The sequence below is a fragment of the Apus apus genome, chromosome 13 (assembly GCF_020740795.1).
Source record: "Apus apus isolate bApuApu2 chromosome 13, bApuApu2.pri.cur, whole genome shotgun sequence".
Classification (NCBI taxonomy): domain Eukaryota; kingdom Metazoa; phylum Chordata; class Aves; order Apodiformes; family Apodidae; genus Apus; species Apus apus.
Genome location: NC_067294.1, coordinates 2,333,318 through 2,339,317, shown reverse-complemented (window position 1 = coordinate 2,339,317; position 6,000 = coordinate 2,333,318).

The following is a 6,000-nucleotide window of genomic DNA, read 5'->3' as shown; positions in this document are numbered from 1 at the left end:
GTTCATAATTTAAAGCTGCCTCAGGTCATATTAAATAATTCAGTCCTCAATTATATACAGTTTCTCCTTAACATAGGATTATCTTCCTAGTTTTTTTGTAAAAATCAGTCCATAGACCCTTATCATCTATGCATGTTTATATATGAGCAGACAAGTAAATATAGGTATATACACTCTCTTGTCCTGGTGATAATTTGATTTATCAAGATTTTCTTTTTGTCCATGAATGCTTATCTTTTTGGGATCTTTGTACTATATGATCTACAGTAACTCAAGCAGTAAAATAGGGGTTTTCATGTGTGAATTTATTGGATGTATATTCTGTAGGTATGGTATGGATGCATGAGGCATTGCCAGTGTGAGATTTAACTGAAAGGATAAAGCCGAACGTGTGCTTTGCCAGAGCCTTAATTCACCCTCACTCTCTCCTCCTCAGATTGTCACTAATGAGCAATGACTGCTCCTTAACTATTATTAAAGTTTAACAGCTGATTATTACTGCTTAATGATAGGAATACTTCTAGCTGTGATTGGCCAGAGAAATCACTTTGCATTTCAGGTTCCTGATTAGATATGTTTGCAAACATTTTGCCTGGCACTTCTATTTAGGAAGAGTTGAAGTCCACGTTTCATGAACACGCTTTCTGAGTCCTTTAAATTCCTTTTCTACGAACACATCAATTACTCTGGGAAAGGCTGTGAGCTCTTCTCAGATATGAGCAAAAATAATTTAAAATTTGGATGAATACAGGCTTATTTCTTTGCTTCATTGCTTCTTCACTTTTATTTGAAATAGAAAAACGTCTATTGAATTAGGTAATAGGAGCTGTCTTGGAAAGTCTTTGTCATGCAGCAGATGTGGAAGAGCAAGCAGAGCCAACAGGGCTTAGCTCATCCCACTGAATTTTAGGATTTAACTGAGGCACAAAACTGAACCTCCATTTTGGCGAGTGCCAGAACTGCCCTGTGACATTTGTCTCCCTCCTAGGGCAGAAAAGGACATGTTATTTTCCAAAGGAAATAACCTCCTTCCCAAATGGTCATGACCCAAAATGCTCATTTTCCTTTCCCAGGAAGTGGAAAACTCAGCTCTGTGGAACAAAACCCACCCACCAGTCAGCCAGCAGCCTTGTGTGAGGAAGAAGGTAAATTTTGCTCCTGTAGAGAGACTCGAGCAATTAAATTTGTGAGCTCTTCCACAGAAGAGTTATAATGCTAACACATTTGCTTCTGGGTTTCTTTTGCCCTCTCCACCTCAACTTCTCTTGAGCAAAGGCAGGATTGACTTCCACCAGTCCCCGGTGCCTCTGGGGCTGCCAATGGACTTGTTAAATTGGGATAATAATTTTTAGGCTGTTGGCCACACATTTGTTCTGAAGTGAAGGTAACTCTCTCCACATGAGCTGTCAGACAGAAATTACTTCTAGTCACGATCAATCTAAATTTCAACTGGAGACTTCAAGGTGAAGGCTGTGAACTTTGTTACCTACTTCAGGCCCAAGAAGCCATCCAAGCTTTTTCATTTTTAGCTAGAACAGTATTTCTATGCTCCTGTGCTGTAGAAAGTATTGTTTATATGCCAAAACTCCATGACATTAAATGCAATAAATCCTCTCTTTCAGGGAATGACCTCCATCAAAGTTGAGGTTTAATTTCTTCAGGCCAAATTCTGTTCTCCTCTCCTTCTATTCTTCAAAGCAATAAATGCTTTAAATAAACTCTGGGGGAAGTTTCTGGCCCCATGGCAGCAAAACCCAAGAGACGGATCAAAAAATTATGTATTCATAACATTTCATTAGGGTTAAAATTACCTCTGTTCTTCTCCTATGAATGTTCAGGATTCTCCAGGCAAACGACAGTTTCATTGTGCTCCTTATAACCCTGGAACCATCGAAGTACAGAGCCCATGAATTTTGTGGCCTTCAAAGTCATCTTGTGGAAGGAGCTTGAACAAGAGGCAGTGAATGTCCCTAAGCGTTTGAATCTACACTGTACTTGTCATTTGAGTATGTCTCTTTAATGCCTTTTGCTTACACTTCGTTTTTAATCAAGTGGGTTGAATGCAACCCAAAATAAAACCTTTCCCTAATGCTGAGTTTAATGACCCTTTTAAAGCCAGTAGTGTTGGCTGCCTTCTCTCTCTCCGTGGCTCCCTGGCAGCTTTGGAGCCTTAAATGTGTTATAAAAATGACTTTTTGGTAGCGTCCACAAATGAACTGAAAGATGCACAGAGGCAGGATGCTCATCCAGCATGAAATCAAAATCTAATCACTACAGATTATGTTAGATTAGCTAGCGAGTAAACAATTAACCCAGTTAATGTTACCTACCCTGTCCTTCAGCACCAAACAGTGAAGGAATTTGTCTCTCTGGACATGTTTAGTTCCAGTTTATGTTGGCGACATTGAAAGTTCTTGGATGAATTTTTCAAACTAGCAACTCCCATCATCCTGTGGTTTTCATTCTGGTGTGAGTCTTGGCCAAAAGTGAAGGGATTGTTGGTAGGAAGAGGGGGTCAGCTGCCTGGGAATGAGTTGTGGATTTGATGTGAACCCATGATGCAGACTAAGGAATTATTCTCAGGTTTGAGTCGTTGCACAGAGCAGCCTCTTCCCAGGCTGGATTCTGTGGGATTAGGCAGGATTACAATGCTCCTCACTCCTGGCAGGGGTAAGGGTCTGGGACCCCAGGCACCACCACCCCACTGTCCTGGAGGCTTGGGCAGACTAGGGAAGACAAAACTGCTCCAACCTGACATGTCATTCTTTTGGCAAATACAAAACCAAACCAAACCAAAAACAAACAAACAAACAAAAGTAGTTGATTTTGATTCTAATTTAGTTGATGTTTTAAATTATTATTATTCGTACTGACAGATACATGCAAGAGTTTGATTCCTCCTTCTGAGTTCCCCACTGTTCAGGTCAATATTTTACTCATTAAGGTCACAGAGAAAATGAAATTAGCAGCTGGAATGGTGGGGCAGAAAAGCCTGCTGCTCTATGGCTCTGCCCTTTGCTTCAGGTCTCATAAAACTCACTGAGAAGTGATGGTCTTTGAAATGTCTGTGGCATATGCACAAGTCTCTCTACAACACTGCATTTCACTTCTGATTTACTCTGCCTTGCTTCCCCTTATTTTTGGATTAAGGCAAACACACCAACAGAAATAATTAATTTTGCAATATTAAACCAGTTTCAGAGCATCTGTTTGCTGATATCACTGTTACCCACCTACAGAGAAACTGTTGAGTCTGATTTTAAAAGTTTTCCTAGTAATGCAGTCATTATATACAGCATAGTTGCAGGGTTGATTCCCTAAAACCAAACATAATCCACTTTTAGCTGCTGTTTCTACCAAACTGTTGATGAAATGGAATTCATCCAATGGTCATATCTAAAATATCACATGGATCTCCTATCACTAACACAAGCTGCTTCAACTTTTTTTCACTCTAAATAAGCCTTGCCAACATGATACACCCACCTTTACATCAGTTGTCTCCTTTACCTGCAAAACTTCTGGTCACCTCGATTTTTTTCATGTTATTATATGCTTTGGGAAGGATTACAATTCCATGTTAAACAGTATCACAGCCACTAACAATTTTCATACAATGTATTAGTATGTGACTCTAATCAGTGGCTGCCATACCAGGGCACCTTCTCACTCTTTTTCAGTGGGTTGAGAGGGAAATCACAGAACGTTTAAGATGTTTGTCATAGAAGCTGGAGTTGTTATTTAGTTAAACCAGTCCTACCTGCTTTTTTATGATCATGTAAACTGCTTTTTTCCTTTTAAATTAAATTTAACTAAGGTGTGACTGCTCAGGACCAACCACCATCAGCCTTTCCACCCCCCCCTCTTCTTTTGTTTGGATTTCCCCAGAGTTTCCATCAGCAGAATTTGCTCAGATTTGGTTTTGTTGGCTTTTTCTGGTGCTGGGGGGTGGGAGAAATATGATGGGGATATTTGCACCATGGATGGGTGGTATCTTCAACCTCCCAACATTAGCAGCCCTGAACAGCCTTGTGAGCTTGGCACATTGAGCAAGACAATCCTCTGCCTTGTGTGTTTATGATGGTTGTTAATATCTTAGCTGTTAAGTGAGATTTGGTGGCCAAGTGGCAGGGGCAAGCACAGGTATTTGTGCATAACCTGATGTAGTGCCATCAAACAGAGCTCATGACCTCCATGCTCTGGGGTTTTCACTTCTCTCAGCAGGGAAGATTCTGCTGGAGTGAAGTCAAAAAGTTTCTCCTCCCAGCAGAAAAATGCTGAAGGTCAAATACAATTTTCTTCACAGGTTTTGGGGGTGTTTTTCCACTTTAACAAATTAATTATGTTTCTTTTGATCTTCAAAGGCTTTGCTGAATCATAGTTTGTTCCTTTATTTTTTTTGTTGTTGTTGTTTTGGGTTTTTTTTGGCAGGGAACCTTATTAGCAATTCTGAAAAATAAATTTCAAATGATTTCTAACCTGAGGCCAAAACCTGCTGGCGTTTGGGTGTTTCCAGATGGCTAATATAAGAGGGATTGGAAAAAGTAAATTAACACCAAGGTCTACGGGATAGTTTTTTTCATTTTTATCAAAATCAAAATTGAGAAATGTGCCTAGTTATTATTAATGCATCAGATACTGGCTACAATTTGTGAAGATAATTTATTAATATTGAAATTGAGGGCTTTCTGGTCTACAGACTCTTTTTCCATATTTTACAATTTGCTTCCAGATTTGTTCTAAGGGCTATTTGATTTGAGACAGTAACAATTTGAAGCAGTCCACTGCTGCAGCAGCTCCTGGGATGCTCCTCATGCCCTCTGCAGCCCATCACATGCCTGGTGACTTTGAGCCTGATTCTGCTGTCTGTACTCACCCTGTGAGATCTTACTCAGTGAACACTCTGTTTGAAAGATGAGTGTAATCCCAGGGTAATGTACTGTTCCTCTCAGACTTAACTTTAGCTGATCCCTACAGAATGAATTTTTTAGCAGGAAGGAGTAATCTGTCTGGGAGATCTTGACAACAGGGTCCATAAGGAGGATGGAAGTTTCTAAATGTGCAATTTAAAAGCAAAACCATGAGGATGTTCTGTGGTGATAAGGACTGGGCAGAGAGGACCAAATTCTGCCAAGCACCAGTGACCTTTGCTCCTGAGAAAAGAAAAACTTGGCCTCATCTGGACACTTACCATCATGGTCCAGCTCCTCACAGACCTTCGGCAGGTGTTGTGTGTGTCTCCTGGCTTAGCTGCTTGGCCACGGCTCCCATACAGCTCTGGGGACTGAAACTGGGATGGAGTCTGCAGCACTAAAGGAAAAATGGGATTTGTTGTTGTTGCCAAGTCTACAGCTGGATCCTTGCCAAGCAGATCCTTGGGGCAGCTTGGATTTCCGTTTCTCCAACTGCTTGACAACATCTAGGGATCATTGCAACCAGCTGTCATATTGGTGAGACCAGGAGCCTTTGTTCTGTGACGTGGATCTTCTGGGGGCCACAACGGCACAAACAACCCAAGGAACAACACAGCAAAATACCACAGACCACAGCCCAGTGCAAGAGTAATTCTGAGGCAAAAGAGCCTAAATATGAAAGCAATCTTTGATACAAGTTTTACTTGAGTCATAAAGAAGACTGATTCATATGACAGGATTAAACTTCACCAAGTAATAATCATAGGCTGAATTCAGTTACCTGGAAGTCTGGACTTATTTGAGCTTTAAATGCAGTTGCCTTTTAAGTTTGTATTCAAAAAGAAAGCAGCTTCGAACAACTGAACTTGTAAGGAAATTGTACAGGGGTTCATTGAAGAAGTGCAGTTTTTTCAGGACTTTAAAAAAAAATGATCAAGATTTTTGCAACTTGTTTTAAGTGTCAAGCTCTACATTGTTGAAGGACTTTGATAGTGTAAACAAGTCTCCATTAGAAAAAAGGAGAAATTTGATTTGTTGGTCATTTTCCAAAATTTCTTCAAACACACATATTTTATTCTTTTACTCT